Here is a 20,259-nt window from a genome sequence, read left to right on the forward strand (position 1 = left end):
TCCTCATGAATTTAGAATCAATATTCTTCTAAATAATCATGTCACACTTCTGCAAGATTCGCAACTTGATACTAGGGCCAATTCCCAATGCGATACTAGGGCCACACAACATGACTATGCAAAAGAAGTAATGTAAGTCATGAATGATATTAATGAAGGGAGTTTAGATTAGATTGATTATTCCTTTTGTTGATTTGCTTCCTCTTTATTTCATTGTCATTACAAAATTACTTAGCTAGATTAGAGAATTTGGTGATTTGCTCATTTTAAATCTAGCTAATATGTGTAACTTGCCTGTGAAACAACAAATGTTTATAATAACACATAACAAATTCCCCCTTCACTTTTACATAATAAATAGATGCAAACAAATATCAAATAATTAACCTAAATTCTTATAAATTAAAAATACAAAAAAACAAAAAATAGTAATGTATGTTATACAATTTGGAACTAGCATTAACTTCAACTTGATTGAGGAGGAACTATTTTGAGAAAGTAAAATCAATTATAAAGAAACTAAGATAAGATTTTGTTCATTATGCAAAAATAATAGAATTTTTCAATCATAATAAAATGTGCAAGGGTTCTATAAATATTTTCTAAGTGGGACTTACTATGTATCTATCATTGTACAAGATAGCTATTAAGAAATGTTGATTAGTGATACATATGACCCCTTTAAATACATTCTATATTAAGGACCCAAGGAGTCAAAGGAAAGGAAAATTTTGTAAGCATGATAACATATTGTATTATAGAAAAATACAATATGATAAGCTAGAGATAGTCATCAAATCATGATAAAGGACTCACCCTACAATAGACAAACAATAAGGATAATCATATATGTTAGATATTAAATATAGAAGAACATGAAAAAAAGATAAGAATAGGGGTATATGGATAAGATTACCAAAAACATTTAGAAAAAATAAACAAGGATGAGTATATAGGGAAGATAGGATAATTTAAGTTTATAAACCATAAATGTATGTATTGAATGTTGTTTGTGGGGTACACAAATTATAGGAGAACATCCTAAAATGTAAAAAGAAAAATCATATTACCATGTACACAAATAAGTTTCATCATAAATATTGTAATTTGTAATCTTAGGATCTATACATAACGAGAAACTTGCCTATAAAACAAGGATATCTAGTCACTATAACCAGTTAAAGATCATATAAGACATATACATGATGTGATATATTTATTAGAATGATAAGTTAATTTAAGTAGAAAGGTGATCATAAAATGTAAATAATTTTTTTGAGGAAAAAGATATATAAAAATTATAATAAGATCACATAACCTAGAGAAACATACACATAAGGTGATCAATGTGACATCTGATAATAGTATCATATAAAAAGGTTAAAAGTTAAACCAAGAGGTAAAACACACCAAACAAATTTTATTTAGTAGAAAATATTGAATCTAAAAAATAGAAATAATATAACCATAAATAGTAAAAATAATAGAGATATATAATGTAATAAATAATAAGATCCTCTATGTACGAAAAAAGGATAAAAAGACACAACAAGCATGATATGAGAAATATAATTCTGACATGTAAGAACAAATATAAGTTAAAAAGCATATGAATAAATTATCCCATTCTTAAATCTATCATGGAAAATAATAGAGATCATAAATATCCTAAAAGGTAACATCATCCTTTTCAATGACATTATTTTTGTTTTCAATTACATTAGTTGCTTCTTGATTGAAATTTATTCTTTTTGAATAGTTAATTCCATTAAGTAGAACTACAAGAATTTTCCTACAAACCCAAATTTTAATCTTTGGCAATTGTTGGATATGTTGATTTCACCTCTAATGAACCATCGAATTTTTCTTTGGAATCAATGATGGATGTCCTTAAACATGAAAGACTTGTTTTTTAGAAAAATATCATTTTTTTATTTGGTAGAAGAAATGATGATATTTAATAGCTTTATTGCTTCACATATTTCATTTTATAATTCCTTTTGTTCTTCTAATATCCTTGATGAATCTAGTATGAATATATTTCTCACACTTGTATGGTAGATCCTTAAGAGTTGGGATATAAGAACCCAATGCATAGTGAATAAGTTACTCTATAATAGGATTATATGAATCTCATAAATTTTACAAGGTATAAGTTGACTTTGAAATAATATCATGTTTATTTATAAAGAGTTATTCTCAAGTGCAAAACATCAATTGTGGAAGAGCTACATCTATAATTTCTTATTTACCCATGTATCTTGTACCCTTACTAGACACATGACCTGATCAATTCTCAAAGCAAGAACATTATCATTTTTTTATTCCAACCAATATATTATCTCACCAAAAAATAATTTAAAATTATTAAAAACCTTCTAAGAACTATACCATGAAGAATTTATTCAAATAATTTTAAAAAAAGTCACACCAAGTGCAAATAATATTATAAGGACCAATTGATGTTTCAATATTTATGAATCATTTATTGTAATGATTCAGCCTCATTTATTCATGAATTAATTTTTTTACTTAACAATTCTTTCTTTATTTCATTATTTTTCTACATCTATATTGACATATATAAATCTCAAGTTAATGAACCAACATGTGGATAGTACAATGAAATATATATAAGAACATGGAATTATATGACATATATATGTAGTTACTTAAATGTGTAACTTGCATACGTAACATAGAAAACCATTAAATTTGAAACAATAATCCATTAGTTATATGTGTCCTAATGTATACAACTTTACCTTTAATTACTTAAGAGCTAAGAGTTACCACTACCTATATTGTATTTGATACATGGTTCCTTTAAGGATAGAATAAATAATATGATCATGATTTATCCCACAACATGAAATAGACCTTAATGATAATTTAATTCAAATATATTCATCTCAAAATATCATCATAGGGGTAAGAGATTACGAAGATGAAACTCTTGATTAAATATTCTGCACACAACCCTCTATATTTTATGTGTATGAGAATCATAATATATTCATCAACAACTATTTTATCAATAGGAATCTTGTTATAAGATGTAGAAGAATATTATGATGGTCTATATTTATGTGCATTAAAGATCAAAGCAACTTGACCTAAATATTCTTTAAGTGAATTCACATTATTTTAATAGAAGATAAACTATTAATGTGAATACTCATTATTTTAGATAAGATAGGTTGTTTGTAATATCTACTATGAAAAACATTTCTAAGTTTTTCTTTCATGCATGGGGTTGCATGCTTATATCCTAGATAGCAGTTTCTATTCTAGATGGCCAATCATCTTTCTATATGTTTGTGCATCTTTGAAATGTGCAGAAAAGTGGCCATTATGCTAGAATAAATTTAAAATAAGCTATCAATTCCTATCATAACATTTTAACACAAATAATCTTAGCTACTATTTGCAAAGGAGAGATACGCACTCCGATTTTACTCCTTTCCTATGAAATATTGTGATAGTGAGGTGTGGGTAGGTAGAATATTTTACTATTGATAAAATGAACAAATTTCATATAATATATTAAAAGTAGAGCATGAGAAACATAAATAGCAAGGCATATTTAGAATGAGGACATAGGGAAGAACCTAACAGTGAACTCTAAAACTGACTATACTAGACAAGAGTGTTTGGTGTGCATGTTTGGAGGTTATAAAGAATCAAAAGATAGCCAAAAACGGAATTAATAATTTCTATAAATCTATCTCTTAAACAAATGAGTCAAAATATTATGATATAGTTGGTAGGTTCCTTAGTCCTAAGGATTTCATCAGTCTAAAATGTGAGATTGTTTATTGATTTCTACTTTGCTTTTCTATAAAATTATTTCTTTGAATTATATCCCTATACGCACATAAAACATGAAAAATGATTGTTTTATATAGAATAATGAGATAGGATGTGCGTCCTGACAACGATAGAGGTTTAACAAATGGAAAATGCTAAAATGCCAATATATTACCCTAGGTATGAAATCCTCTAATATAATCTCACATAAATTCTCGATATCATAATCATGAAGTCCTACAACATGTTACTATGTACACATAACTTGACATAATTGATCATAACTATTTTAGTAGATTTAAACTCTTGAATTCTTGAATCATGAACTTAAAATTTACTTGTTTATTTGTTATTTGAATGTCTATATGTGTGTTCACCCTTTGAATATGATAGATTATATTTCTAGAACGTGGGAAAGGGAGTTGTATTTATATCTAACTTACAGATTTTTCAAAATAACTTTATAGTATGATCTAATAAAGAAAGGTTGTATTGTGAAAATTGCACTTGGATTACAAGTTCATCCCTAAAAATTTGAGTCCATATTGATGGGATGTGCCCTATTTTAACAAAAAGGCCTAAGAATAGAGGAAATAACCTAGCTTTCCATTATGGTCATGAAATCGAGCACATACACATATAATCAATCACACATAGAAAATAAGATGTAAACCTAGAGTGAAATTGTTAAGGTTAACAAGCTATGATGCTACATTTCTCCCCTACAATACAGAAGTTTAAAACTTACATACATACACATGATAAATTATAGAAAAGCTAAATATCATTTCATCTGAACATTGAAGATACAAGATGACTTTAAACTTAGAATAGAAATAGTACCCAAAAGATTGAAAAAAATGGACCACAACAGAAGCATAGTTATGGAAAAGGCCAATTTACAGTAAATAGAAGAAGGAATCTATAAATATTGAAGAATGTCATAACAAGGTTGGTCCCTTTACATTGTTATGACAACAAAGTGCTGAAGTGTCATCCAAATAAAACTATATAAATAAAATACACACCAAGTAGAACACCGTAGGAGAAAACATTACATGCAAGCAAACACAAAAAGGCAAAAGGTATTGCAGATATAAGCTAGTCTAGAGTAAATTGTCTACCTCCAATCTTACTCATCATGAACAGATGGAAAGAAATACTCTAAGGAGCTCCAATAACAAATATTCTAACGAAAGTAAACAATAACAAATGAATTGAGTACTTGACTAAGAAAACTTATTCCAAGAAATGAAGCAAACATTAATCTAATTATATTAACAGTTATTTTTGAAGAAACAAAAGGTGGACCTAGCCTTCCCGTCATGTCTGCAACGGCTCTTCCTTCCCATACGGTGGTTTCAAAAACTGATGATGGTGCTTCTCGAGATAAACCCTCAGCCTCTGTCACACCTATTGCGGATCTTGGTGGTAATGCCACTGGTGTGGGAAGCCTGTGTTTCTCCTCCCATGTGGGTGAAGCTGCGAATAATGTTTCATCCTGCCCCTGTGCCCTTATCGTTGGAAAACCACAAGGTGTGCGGCTTCTTGGAAAGTTGCCAAATGTCGTCGTTGGTACTGTTCTTGGGCTAAGACAGATTGGTGAGGCTCTGAGGTCACAATATATGAGTCGGTCGTTGGTGGTTGGCCCATTCCCGTTGGAAATGCCATTTCCATTAATCTTAAAGAAGACACGGAAGACGAAATTGATCAGAATGTTTATGTTTTGTCCAAACATGGTGTGATATGTCGGTTTAGGGTTTTTTGGCCCAACCTCCCTGAACTACTTGTCTGGATCTCTGAACATTATAAGCCTCTTATTACTGGTAAATTTTTATATTTTCCGCATGGTTAAGGGGTTCTTATTGCAAAGTTTGATTATGCTCAGGATAGAAATAAAATCTCTTGTGATCATTATTTTTGATCATTATTTTAGTTGGGAGGACAATTTTTTGTTGATGATTAAGCCTTGGCACTTCAACTTCAATCCTTCTTTTGAAATGTTTAATAAGATCCTGATTTGGGTTCGGTTTCCTAATCTCCCCCTTCATTTATGGGTTGAACCTCTTTTAGAAGAAGTGGGTGAAGCCCTTGGAGCTTTTTTGATGGTGGATGATGAATCATCTGGTATTTTTCACTCCACTTTTGCCCACATTATGGTTGAAATGGATGTTTCAAAGGGGCTACTTGCTGAGATTTTACTCAAATCTTATAATTGTTGTTGGGTTCAATCTTTGGAGTATGAAAGAATTCCCTTCCATTATAGAAGATATTTTAAAACAGGTCATGTGGAAGCACAATGCTGATTTGAGAAAAAGGATATGCAAGCTACGTGGTAGAAAGGTGCTTTTCAACGACATTATACAGTTGAGAAGAAATCTAAGCAACATAGAAGTTTTTCTTAGGTGGATGAAATGGACTCATAGGGTCTTGGGGAATCCGCTCTAAAGGTCACAATTAGTGGGGTTGCTGAAGTTGTGAAATATTATCATGTTGAAACACCTAAAGAGAGAGAGATTGGGCATTAGGATAAAATTTCTAGTGACAGCATCTCGACCATCAAATGTTGTGGCTTTTCTTATAATGCTATGCCTATTTGGAGGAAAATAAATGGATCTATGATGGTAGAGAATCTTTTTGCAGGAAAGCATTCCAAATATAATGGTGGTCTTTTGCTAGCATGGCATGGTATGGCAGTGCAAGTGGATGAGGGTTGGTTTTAGGCTGGGTTTTGGCTATTCTTTTTGTAGCTTTTATTTTAGGTTGTGGGAGCGTAGTTTTAAAACCCATGTTCTTGGCTATGGGAGACATTTTTACCCATGTTTTTTTGGTGCTTTCAATTTGTTTTTGTTAAGACAATGTTCTAGCTAAGGGTTCTAGATCCATTTAAAATCTAGTTGTAAAGGGTTTCAGGTCCCTTCAAAACCTATTTTTGTCTTAATCAAAAACTATAGCAGTGTTGCATGTCAAGTGAGTCCCCTTGGGTACATAGTCAATCACAAATTCACAAAATTAAGTTCAACTCAGAAATGAATCATTTTTCATTCATGATGATTTTATAAAAGGAAACACAACTAACAACATGAGGATAAAAAAATCTCTAACTATCTTAGGTGAAATGGTTTCCTTATTTATATAAATTCCCTATGACTACTAAATCTCGATCACAATATCTAAGGAGAGATTAATTAATAAAAAAAGGAGCACAAACTGACTAAGAGTCGTATTAGGAATGCAACTTCTAACACCTATCCTATCGCATAAATATCCATTACATGGGATCCAATAAATAATTTTTTTGGTGTAAATAATTATTCATCTTGGTTATTATTACACCTTACTTAAGTTTACTTAGGTACATGCATTTCATTGTAGTTTGGGTATGAGACACTTGGGTGTTTGTGCCACATTGGGATAGTGTGTGTAGGAGAATTTCCACCTTTTGTGGACTTATCTTGTTGTTACACTCCACATTCAGTGGGTGATCCACCTCATGTGGAATATTATATTGTTTCTCCTACTTACCCACACCTATTTCCTACCTACCCTTATTACTTATTGAGCCACATATCATGTTTGTGTGCTCACATATCCCTAGTCTTGCCTATATAAGCAGCCTCATCTACATTGTTTGTATGGGAAAACAATCTATATCTTGTAATGATCCAGTTGATCATATTTTGCATCTTGATAGAATACAGTTTATTCCTATCATCTATTTTATCTCTCTTGTTTGTTCTTTCCATTGCCTCTTGATCTTGGCAAAATCTCACATATTTATTGATACATGTTTAGGTAGTTAAATTCACAATGAAAGAGTTCCATGTGTAAGTGCTTCTTCTAAATAGCCCAATTTATTTTAGCTGCCATTTGACCAAATCAATACTTATTTTGTAATGGCTGCAAGAACTAGAACATTGAATGGTAGCAAGAAAAATCAACTCAAGTCCAAAGGAAAGGCTGCAAAATTTATTAGCATATATAACACCAAATGATCATAGCAACTAACCATTTTCATCACATCATGCACATATATATTATATTAATGTTATCATCACCACACATAAAATAATTCTTAAATAAAGTCTTAACATAACAACATTTTGGTATGTCTCGATTTGCAATGGGTGAAAATTCTTCTCAAGGAGGGGTTTTAAGACCTTAAAAAGTAAATGGATGTCTTGCTAAGAGTGATGATGGACCTATTCTTATGATCCAACTAAAAGTCATTCAGGAAGACATCAACTACTCATCTAATCATGCCTTAATATTTAAGTTCATGGGGCTCTGACTATCTCTACCCTTTTTGGAATTATGGGCTTGACATACTTGGAACCTAAAAGGAGAAATGGAGGTGTTGTTAGCAGCTAATAGCTATTTTATGATGATATTTTCATTAATGTTAGACAAAAATAGGGCATTTGAAGGGGGCCACTATCTCTATAATCAACTAGGTCTTTTTATTAAGCCATTGCATGCTAGATTTAATCCTTCCAAGGAGCTTCCATCAAAGCTTCTGGTGTGGGTAAGGCTTTCTTAGTTCCCCTGGAATTTTGGAGAAATGATATTTTTAATTTAGTTGTGACACAACTTGGCAAGCATGTTGGCCATTTGAGACAAACCATGGACAAAAAGGTAATCACCGATGCCCAGGTATGTGTTGAACCTGATTTAAGTAAGCCTTTGTATAATTCTATGGACATCCATCTAGGATTCTACTCGTGGATCCAAAAATTAGATTATGAAACCCTCCCTTTCCATTGTCGAACTTGGCATGAATATGGGCATTTGTAGTGAATGTGTCCAAAAAATAACAATGTAGGGATTACAAACAATGAATCCTCATTACCATTACCTAAGTAGGATAAAAGTAAAATACTAGTTACAAAAGATAAAGAAGGTTTTATTTTAGCCAAAGAAAGAATTAGGGGAAGAGGTCAAAATAGAACCCTTAAGGACAGATAGAGTGATGAGGTTTTTAATAGATTTGATGCTTTAGAAGACCTGGAAAATTTTGATAATGCACTTGTAGGTATGCTGACTGATTCAAATATTCAGGTTATGTATCAAATTAATAATGAGAAGGTTATTACTCCTGATGGAGGCACCTAGGATCCAAGTCATGATGTCCAAATGGATTCAGACACCCTTTTGTCAAACTCAGGTGAGCTAGACGTTAATGGTAGTAAAGTTGCTTCTACTTCTTGAAGTGTTATTAGCCTAGCAATTAATACAAATAAAGACTCTATAGAGATCATTAAAGGAAGAGGAACCTCAGCTGCTGGGGATCCAATAAAAGACTAGGAAAAAGGTCCTACTGATAAGCCCCCCCTCACTACAAAGGGGAGGAAGGATGATCACGAAAAGGTTAAACTTATAGGATAGACTTTGGTGGAGTCTAATAATGTGAAGACCTTAGACTCCCATTTCTTGCCTTCTAATAAATGATTGTCCTCTAATGGAATGTTAAGGTGTTAAACGTAGACAAAAAGTTATTTGAGATTTGATGAGATTTGATTCTCTTGATGTGGTGTTCATACAAGAAACTATTTTATCAGTTGATGGTATGCTTAATAAGGTTCCTAGAATTTGGGCTCGAATTCAATATCAATACATCATAGGTATGGATAATTCATGTGGTATGGCTTTCCTCTTGGATCCATAGATGTTAAGGCCTCTTTAATGGATTTCTTGCAGGTAATCTATGTCCATGTTTGTTGTGAATTATGAATCTATTGAAAATTTACTCTTCACTAATGTTTATGCCCAACTGATTTGGTTGGAAAATCGGTGCTTTGGTCTCATATTAGATATGTTAGATCTCTTGCCCCTATTTTCCTTGGATTTTGGCAGGGGATGTCAATGCAATCTGTAGTCTGGAGGAAGAAGGGGTGGTAATACTTGGCTTGATTATTCTGCAAGTCACCTAAGGGATTATATTGAGCTTCTAAGGGTTTTGGACAGTAAACTGGCTAATGGGATCTTCACTTGGAATAATAGGAGATGTGGTGAGGAGGAAATAGTTGAGAGGCTAGACATATTCTTGGTCTCTTTCTCTTGGATAGGTGATAACAAAATTATTAATTCTAAGATTTGAGACTAGAAAGGGTCAGATCACTACCCAATTAAATTTACTAGTTGGGTCTTTCAAGCTTCTAAAAATTATTCTTTCAAGTTTTAGCTTATGTGTCTTTGTGATTCTTCACTTTAGGACCTTATGGTTGTGTGGTGGTAGGAGGGAAGGACTTCCTACAGTACTATGATGTAGTCTTTTGTCAAGCAACTTCAATATGTCAAGCATAGGATTAAAAGGTGGAATGAGTCTTGTTTTGAAAATATTTTCGTGGCTAATATTCAAGCTCAATCTCAAGTGGATGGTATAAACTAGAAAATTAGAGATCAAGGCCTTTTAGAGGATTTTTATAAAGAAGAGTTAGTTCTTGTAAAAGAGTTGGAGGAGTGGGAGCTACAGGAGTAAATTTGTTGCAAACAAAAGTCTCGTATTGATTGGCTCCAAGAAGGTGATAGGAATTTGTAGATTTTTTATAGTTCTATGAATGATAGGAGGTGTGGTAATTATATTACTTCTCTCATTTCCTTTGAGGGCTACCTTCCTTCTTCCTATAAAGACTATTTTCTAGAGGCCATTAGATTCTTTCAAGCCCTATTTAGTGAAAATTCTCCACCTGCTATTGGGGAAGATGAATTAGTGGTAAGTTGCATTCCCTCTATTATTAGTGTTGAGATGAACATGAAACTTTATAGGCCCATCACTCTAAAATAAGTTGAAGGAGTGGTATTTGGAATGAAGAAAGGACAAGTACCTGGTCTAGATGGCTTTCCTATTGAATTTTATCAATAATTTTGGGAGGTTGTCAAACATGATCTGTTTGAGGTGGTACAAGAATCTTATACAAACAATAAGATGTTAAGGGCTTTGAATGCTACATTTATTGCTCTCATTCATAAAAAGGAAGGGGCCCATTTTGTTTATTCCTTTCATCTCATTTCTCTTTGTAATGTGATATATAAAATTGTCATGAAGTTGATTCTTGAAACGCTTAAGCCATGGCTTGCTAACCTGATTTCAAAAGAGAAGGGTGGTTTAGTGGCTAGGAGGCAAATTCTACATGGAGTTATTATAGAAACAAAAGTTATACTAGATGAAGCACGAGAAGCGGGAGAAGAGGGAGAATAGAGAGGCAGGACATTTGAATCCAAGGTAGGGTAGGAAACCATGCAATGGATAGGCAAACCAAGGGGAGAAGGGTAAGGAAAACTCTCGGGACAGCCCGGATTCCTCTGAGCGAAGTGGAAAGGACCTAGTGGATGGGGACCCACAAGAAGGTGACAAGCCCATCGATCCTGATGGAAAAAAGGATGATTCACGTGCTGAAGACACTCCTAGGTAGGAATTGTTGTGAAGGGATGGCGGTCGATCTTAGACTTCTCTATTTGGTGTCAAACCGAGTGGAAATTCCTTGCTCCCCCTAGTTCATAATATTTCAAACCCAAAAAAGGGTAGATTTTCTATTGAAATCCTAGACCCTATTATTGATCATAACATCAACCTTATGGCAATGACACTGGTTGGAAAATTTTGGGTCTGAGGACAAATATTGATATTGTTAGGGATTTTGCTAAATGCAAATGGTCGTTTAAAGGTCAAGTGGAGATCATAGCTATGTCAAAAGGGGTGTTGTCTTTGGCCTTCTTTTGCAAAGAAGATATGTCAAGAGTGCTCTGTGATGGTCCTTGGCTGATTGGTAAAGCAATGCTAGCTTTGCAAAAATGGGTGCCTAAGATGGAACTTAATGAACCATTTTTTGTCTAGGCTCGTGTTTGGGTTAGACTAGTGGGTCTTCCCTTAGAATTCTAGGTGGAAGATGTGTTTAAAGGTGTTTCTAGCTCTTTTTGTGAATTCATGTCAATGGACCCCCTAACTACGGCTAGAAGAAGCCTTAGTTTTGCTAGGATCTATGTCGGGTTTACACAAGGCACAGATATGCCTTTATCCATTGAAATCAAATCTTGATTGGGAAAATGGAACCAACTTCTAGAATATGAAAGTCTCCCTTTTGCTTGCTTTCATTGCAAAAAAGAAAGACATATAGCAATGAAATACCATCTTCGGGTGGCCAAAGAGAAAGAAAAGAAAGAAAGGACATTACAATGGAAAGCAAAAAACCCTGTTAAGCAACCAAAGATCTCTGAAAAAGAGAACAAAATTGAAGAGGCCCAGAGTGTCATTATCCCTAACACGATAGAGCAATGAATAAATGTTAATGGGGAAAACCCAGAAATACCTTTGAATGATAAAGGTAAAATGGATCCAACAGGTAAAGATAGTAGAGATCAACAAGATATCAATCAGGAGGATCAAAAGAGTGATAACTTGGAAGAAGGAGAGATACAAGTGGTCTTACATAACAATGAGGAAGTAGATTCAAACCACATTACAGAAAAAACCAACAAAGTAGGCCTCAATAATGATTTTGAAGAAGCCCAAAGGTGCTTGATCCTTGGAGGGATCTTGTTGTTAGGATCGCAACAATCTGTAGAAATGGCACAAGCGACCATTTAGCAATCACCTACAACCTCATTGCTTAATGCTAAGTGGACAGAAGTCAACGATGCTAACCATATGACAACCACTCAAGAGGAAGATTACAATATAAATGAAGTGGCAGAGTGAAAGAGAGGGGGCAAAAAAGTGCCTAAATCTACCCCTCAGGCTAACTCAGTCAAGACAAGAAATTGGAGCAAAGCTGACATGGATTTCAACCCATCTCCTCTTGGAAGGAAAAAAGCAAGCCAGATTAGAGATCAAGAGGCCAGCAAGAACATAGCAGATGGTACTCAAATGACCATCCATGAGGTATGTTCCCTAGTTAGAAAATGAAAATAATCTCATGGAATATACATGGACTGAATAGTCCACATAAACAAGATGTTCTTAGAAATTTAGTTAGAGAACATAAATCGGACATTGCTATTATCCAAGAAACTAAAATCATTAAAGAGAAAGTTGAGAAGATTAGGATTTTTAAGAATGGAGAAGTTTGTGGTGGAAGCTCTGACGGGGCTTGTGGGGGCACAACTATTTTTTTGAACCTAAAGTGGGCTTCTAGGGAGCTGGTCATGCAAGATAGCAATTTGGATTTTATCAGGTTTCATCACATTGGGGATGTTACCTCTTTACTTCTTACCAATATTTATGCCCCTAATAATAGATATGGTAGAAGAAAATTTTGGAAAAAGATGGAGGCTATTAGGGCCCTCTAGAAGGATGATATGTGGATTGTTATGGGGGATTTCAACAGCCCCCTCCAAGATAATGAGAAGTTTGGAGGTGTCCCCTCTCAGTTGGATAGCAGAATGGATCTTTTGAACTTTATTAATAATCATGGCCTCGATGATATTGAGCTCCAAGGAGCCAAGTTTACCTTGTCAAAGAGAAGTACAAGAGATGATCTCATTCAAGTTAGACTTGACAGGGCCATCATTTCTAATGAGTGGTTTAATCATTATCAGTGCTCCCTCTCAGCTATCTCTAGAATAGGTTCTAATAATTTCCCTATGATTTTTACTACTGATAACACCATTGTTGAAAAAAATTACTATTCAGATTTGAAAGGATGTGGCTAGATCACCCTAACCTAGTGCAGATCATTGAGATGTGGTTGTCCATTGATGTCAAAGGTACTTCTATGTATAGAGTTTCCAAAAAATTGAGAAATGTGAAGGACAATATTAAAAAATGGAATAAGGAGGCTTTTGGAGATCTATTCTCAATTGGAACTCAAGGAAATTTAGGATAAAATCCAAATTAGTGGATACAATGAAGTTTCAATCTGTGAGGAAAATGATGTGCTGGTGAAGTACCACAAGATTATCAAAAGAGAGGAAGAATTTTGGAAACAAAGGTCCAGACCCCTATGGCTTAAAGTAGGGGATAGAAAAATTATATTCTTCCATATGACTACGATGAAACACAAGGCGGCTAACAGAATCTTGAAGTTGAAAATCAGGGGAACTGAATTGAGGAAGGATGATGAGATTGGGAAGGAAGCTAAGAACTTCTTTACTTCTCTTGTTTCAGCGGACTCTGGTCTAGATGGTGAATCTTAGAATGGCATCCTTGACAATATCCCTCCTACTATTATCGAGGATTAGAACAAGACCTTGGTAGCCATTCCTTCTGAGGAGGAAGTTAAAAAAGTTTTCTTTTCTTTTAACAGGAACAAAGCCCCGAGCCCGGATGGTTTTTCATTATTCTTCTTCCAAACTTCTAGGACATCCTCAAAGTTGATGTGATTAAAGGTGTGTAGGAGTTCTTTGGGCCTAGAATGATCTTAAAGGAACTAAATGCTACCTTCCTAGTTCTAATATCCAAATGCCCGGGAGAAGATTCTATGGATAAGTTTCGACTGATAAGCTTATGCAACTCTTTTTATAAAATAATCTCTAAGGTGGTTACTAGCTAGTTGTTAAGGATTCTTCCTTTGATCATTTTCCCCCAACAGAGTGGATTTGTCCCTAGTAGACAAATCCTTGACTCCATCACTGCTATCCATGAAAATATTCATTCACTGGTGGATTTGAAAAAACAAGGATTTCTAATGAAGTTGGATTTGTCTAAAGCCTATGACTGTGTGGACTAGATTTTCTTGGGTAAGATGCTGGATGCTTTTGGATTTGGAGTGAGATTCATTAAAATGATTGACCAAATCATCTTGACCCCTGCTTTTTCTTTGATTGTCAATTGGGTGCCTTCCACTTTCTTCAAAACTTCTAGGGCTATTAGGCAGGAGGATCCTATATCCCCCAAACTCTTCATCATCTTGGCTGAATGTTGGGGTAGATTTATCAGCAACACTATTTCTGTGGGGCTCCTCTATGGTATTTCACCTTCTTATGGTTTTAGAGCTTACACTCATCAATAATTTTTTGATGATACCATTATAATGGGATCATCCACTATCAAAGAAGCTTCCAATTTGAAGAACCTTCTCAACACTTATAGTAAGGTAATGGGTCAAACCATCAATTGGGAGAAAAGATTTGTTTTCTTCTTCAATACCCCAGAAGTCAGACAAATTAGAATGGCTTAGATCCTTGGTTGCCAAATTGGTAAGCCTCTTATTGTCTACCTTGGCCTCCCCTTGGGATTGAAACCCTTGGAGTTGTTCTGGAATAGTCTTGTTGATAGATTCAGTAGAAAGATGGCTGGTTGGAAAGGGACCCTTCTTGGTCAAGCTAGAAAAGTCCAACTCTTAAAATCTACCCTCTAGAGCCTTCCAGTGTATGCTCTAAGCCTCTTTAAAACCACTAGCAAATTTGTCGATGCCATTGAGAAAATCTAGAAAGAATTCCTATGGTCAGGGGTGGAGGAGAAGAAGAATATGGCTCTGATACCTTGGAAAAATGTTTGTAAACCTAAAAAGAAGGGGGGTTGGGGCTTGGGTCTTAGGAATATCAGGAATTTGAACAGAACTCTCCTCGCTAAACAAATTTGCAAAACTTATCAGAGAAAAGGAGAATGGAATGATATCTAGAAGGCTAAGCACTTAAGTAAAGCTCCCACCATTAAGGATTTCCTGGTCTCAGATCAGATACCAAGTGATTATTTCACTTGGAATAGTGTTATCTAGGCTAAAGGTATTGCTAGTCTCGACAATGTCTGGGCCATTGGTGATGGCAAGAAGGTCAACTTTTGGGATGATGCTTGGATTGGAAGAGCCCCTCTTAAGAAGCTAACTTCTCATAGACTCATCTAGAATTGCAAGGAGAAGATAGGTATCAGAGTGGTTGATTATTGGAAAGATCAAATATGGGTGGACCTCAGACCTATTGATCCTAAACTCAAGAAGGTAAACTTAATGATCAATCATGCGGTCTTAAATTCTAGAAGGGAAGACCATATGGTGTGGTGTGGGACTTCATCAAAAACTTATTTGGTCTCTTCTGTTGTCCTTTTACTAGCACACTCCCAAGACCCTATTCCACGTTGGTCCAAGGCTTGGTACCTAGGGTTGACTCCCAAAATCAACATAGTTTTGTGGATCCTCTTGCAAATCAAGATTCTTACTACTGACAATTTAAGAAAGAGGGGCTTTTGTGTCCCTAACTTTTGCTACCTTTTTCTTAATAATGAGGAATCTGTGAACCACATATTTTTATACTGTCCTTATACCACTCATATTTGGGGGATGTTTTTTCAAAAGTGGGTGCTGAATTGGGTTTTCCAAGAGGAGATGCAGGATTGTATCAGAAGCTAGCATTATTCACCAATAACATCACCATAAGAAATCTTTGGAAGTTATCATCTTCCCAGATCCTCTAGGGGATACGGAAAGAGAGAAATAATAGAATATTCCAAAATGATATTAACACCTCTTAAGTGACATGGGTCAAGATAAAAAATAATTGTGTTAAGAATGTAATGGCCAGGGAAGTGCAAATTTGTACCACTAAGGAGGACTTTGATATTGTCAAAAGATGGAATATCCCAGCCTCTTTGGGCTCTAACATCAACCAAATCAATAGAAGCTTGTGTTGCTGGTCCTTTCCCCCCAATGAGTGGTTAAAGGCCAACTTTTATGGGGTGGAAAAAGGAAATCCTGGTCCGGTCAGTTTTGGTGGTGTCATCTGAAATGGGGTTGTCTTTTGCACTGGAGTGGTGGCCTATCCCTTAGGAATTCAAACCAATCATATGGCGGAAGCTATGGGTGCACTTCAATCTATTAAATTGGCATCTAATTTAGGGGTCAAAATGATTTGGTTGGAAGGCGAGTCTAAAAAAATTATTAACTACCTTCTCAGTAATCATCAACCTTCGTGGACTATCAAGAACATCATTGAGATAGCCATAGAGTTGATTTAGGGGTTTAAAAAATGCCACATCACACATGTCTATAGAGAGGCTAACCAGAGTGCTGACTGGGCTACCAATGTGGCAGTATGGAGTGAGATAATTATTACCTGGAATGGTGAAGGGAGCTGCCATGTGCGGCACGTGATATTTTAATTTATGAAAGATTGCATGGTAAGAAGGGACATATTCGATATCAGTTCTTGAAGTGTAAGGAGACATCATGGCAGCTGGCATTGGTTCTATAGGCTACCAAGAAGGAGGTACAACAATCATTGTAGGTTAACTTCACATGATTTATGGGCATTTTTATCCCTCTTCAACAATAGCATCAAAAACTACTATAGAGTTCAAACTGGTTATCACAAAGAGTCTCTTGATAAGAAAGGAATCAGGTGGGAGCTGCAGATTATTGATATCAATAGGATGATGAGCGGTAAACGAAAGAGAATGGAGGCTACGACCATTGAGAAATGGAAGAGTCATCCACAGGTCTAGGCTATCCTTCAAGCCACCAAGATGACGGATTTTATGGAAAATATGTGAGAGAAACAACACGAAATCACGAGAATCTTTAAGAAGGGCTGGAATGAAGGGACATTAATTATTGGAAACAGGAAGGTCAAGGTGACCAAAACTATGATTGCAGAGGCAATGGGTCTTCTGATGGATGATGTCAAGTTTTATAGTGACAAGAAGATTTTAGACGTTGCCATGAAGAAATTTCCGAAGAATGAGGAGGAAATGGCTAGAATGGTAAAGAGTAGCCATACCTACTTTTCGCCAAAGGTAATTAAGTTAATTTGGCAAAGGGTTTTGCTTGCTATTAGGGATTTTATCACGCTTGATGGTAGATACACTAGGGTTTATAGCTACCACTTTATTTTACTTAATCATTTTAGGTATAAAGTTAAAATTTCCTTTCCCTATTATCTTTTATGTGCCCTTAATATGGGGATCAAAGATGTAATTTCCAACCCGAGTATCAACCCTACAATGCATGAAGGTTTGATGGTGATTTTGTATAATCACATCAAGATCACGACTGTCCAATTGAATATAGTTGAGATTTCCAAATCAGATGAGGATTTTGATGACTTTGATGAGGAGGAAGGCGATGGATATGATATGGAAGTGTAGACAGAGGACAACCCCCAAATTGATGGGTCTAGCAAAAGAAATAAAAAATAGAGCAAGGGAAACAAAACAAAGGGTTTGCCAAAAAGAAGTAGAGAGGGGACGATGATAGCTAGTATGAGGAGGAGTATGGGATGGACAATGAAATAGAAAATGGAAGTGAGGGGGTCAAAATCCTTTTGAGCCCGAAGTAGAAAAAGAAGACTTCTAAAAGTAAGGAGGCAAGCACCAAGGACTGGTCGCCTCTTAGGACTGATTTAAAGGAGAAGGGCTTGATGGGGGAGGATACAAAAATGAAAGAAGCTCAAAGCTCTGACAATAGGGAAGTTGGCCTAGAAGTTAATCTCAATACTACTAGTGAGAAGAACTAGGAAGAGCATCACTTGGATATTGATCTCTGCATCAATAACGGTATGGAAAGACTTGAACAAGTGCTCAGCTAGATGCATAAGGAAATTGAAGGCATCAAAACCAAGCAAGCCCACAAAGCAGGGAAAATTGAGACATTACAAGCTTTAGGCTCAAGAAAGTTCAATTCCTTATCAGAATGTCTCAATGAGCTCACCAAAGTGATTGGTAATGCAGAGGAGGTTATCAATGTAAACTGTAATAACTTTCTTGGCTTGGAAAATAGAGCAGGTGCAACCAAAAACAAACTTGATGGAATTGAGCACACACTCAAAAAAATAGGTGAGCAAAGCCACAAGATTCTGAAGGCTGCCTCAGCAAGCATGAAAGCCGTTATCTACAAGCTGGAGAACTACCAAAGGGATAAGGTAGTGGTGGGCATTATTGATGTTAAGGATGACACCCCAGATGATAAGGACACAGGGCTTGGGAGAAGACCGAGAGAAAGCACTAAAAGGATGCAAAGCCACAATAAGGAAATCAAGGATATTAAGCGGGTAGTGGAAAATATAAAATATATGGGGCTAGAAGCAATAAAAATGCTTTAGAAATTAACCTAAGCTTGTCTTCTATTAGTCTTTCTTGGTCTATAATCTGTGCTCTCTTGTTTGTTGGCATTTGGTTTGCTAGCTATCTTTTCTTTGTTTGTTGTCTTTTTGTTTAGCTGCGCTGTAATGTTTATCTTTTGATCTTTTGAATGTACTAGGTTGTAGGGGCCCATCAAAACCTATTTTCCCATATTAAAAAACATAAGTTATACATTCTATGGCTAATTCCAAGGAGAAGGAAATGTTTAGTAAGATGGATACGACTAAGGCCCATGATAGGGCCAATTGGGAATTTATTCATAAAGTTCTTGCAACTTTTTAAATTGATAGTCAGTTGATTAAATGGGTTATGAGTTGCATCACCATCCTTTCTTTTCTATTCTTATAAATGGCGAACCTATAGACCTCTTCAAAGCTTCTCGAAGTTTAAGGTAGGGTGACTCTCTTTCACCATACGTTTTCATTTTGATGATTGAATGAATAGGAATATTTATTAAATCTCATGTTAGGTGAGGATTGATTTAGCATTGGAATTGGGGCTATGGTCTTCCTGCCTTCACTCATCTACAGTTTGTGGATGATATAACTTTTATGGGTGTTGCTAGAATTTTAGAGGCAACAAATCTTAAGAAGGCCTTACATATTTATTTGGCAGCCTCGGGACAAGAAATTAATGAAAATAAGTCTTTTATCTTCTTTTTAAAAAAATCTTGTCTCTATTCAGTTAAGCATTGTGAGGATTTGACGGTTTCAATTTTGTACAATTCCTGTTGTTTATCTTGGAATCCCTCTTTCTACTTCCCCTTTGCCTAAAATATTTTGGCAGGATATCTTGGATAAGGTTTGTAAGAAGGTTTGTCATTGGTCTCAAAGATGGATCTCAACTTTTGAGCATGTGACTCTCTTAAAAACTATTATTCAAGCTCTTCCCATTGATAGATTGTTTATTCAAAGTGCACCAAATAGCTTCATTAAGGAATTTGATGCTCTTTGTACATAGTTTTTTGTGGATTGGTAATCTTCTATCATCGTTGGAGGTGGAGTTTGGTTAAATGGGATTCTTCTTGGAGACCTATTCAATATTTGACCTTTCGATTATGCAAAATAGAAATGAATGGTCAGGTCTTGGCTGGTAGGCTCTTTTGGAGATGGTGTATGCAATAGGATCAATTCCGGGCTAAGCTTCTCAACTAAAAGTATTTGGGGGGAGTGGATACTAGGGATGTTCCATGGTATAGCTTGTCAAGCAATGGATCCATGATATAGAATATGCTAAAAAGAGGGGCACAAGTTGTTAAGCAATGATTATTTTGGATCTGTAATAAAGGAGTCGATTCTTTATTTTGGTATGACTCTTGAGATGGATTCCCCTGAATTCTAACTCTATTTTTGCATTTGTAGTCTATATGGGATAGTTTTTGTGAAGTTTGTTGGAGTAAAGTGGAATACTTTAAAGCAACTCAAATCTTAGGACGTGCGGTA

Source organism: Cryptomeria japonica, chromosome 10 (assembly GCF_030272615.1).
Source record: "Cryptomeria japonica chromosome 10, Sugi_1.0, whole genome shotgun sequence".
Taxonomy (NCBI): domain Eukaryota; kingdom Viridiplantae; phylum Streptophyta; class Pinopsida; order Cupressales; family Cupressaceae; genus Cryptomeria; species Cryptomeria japonica.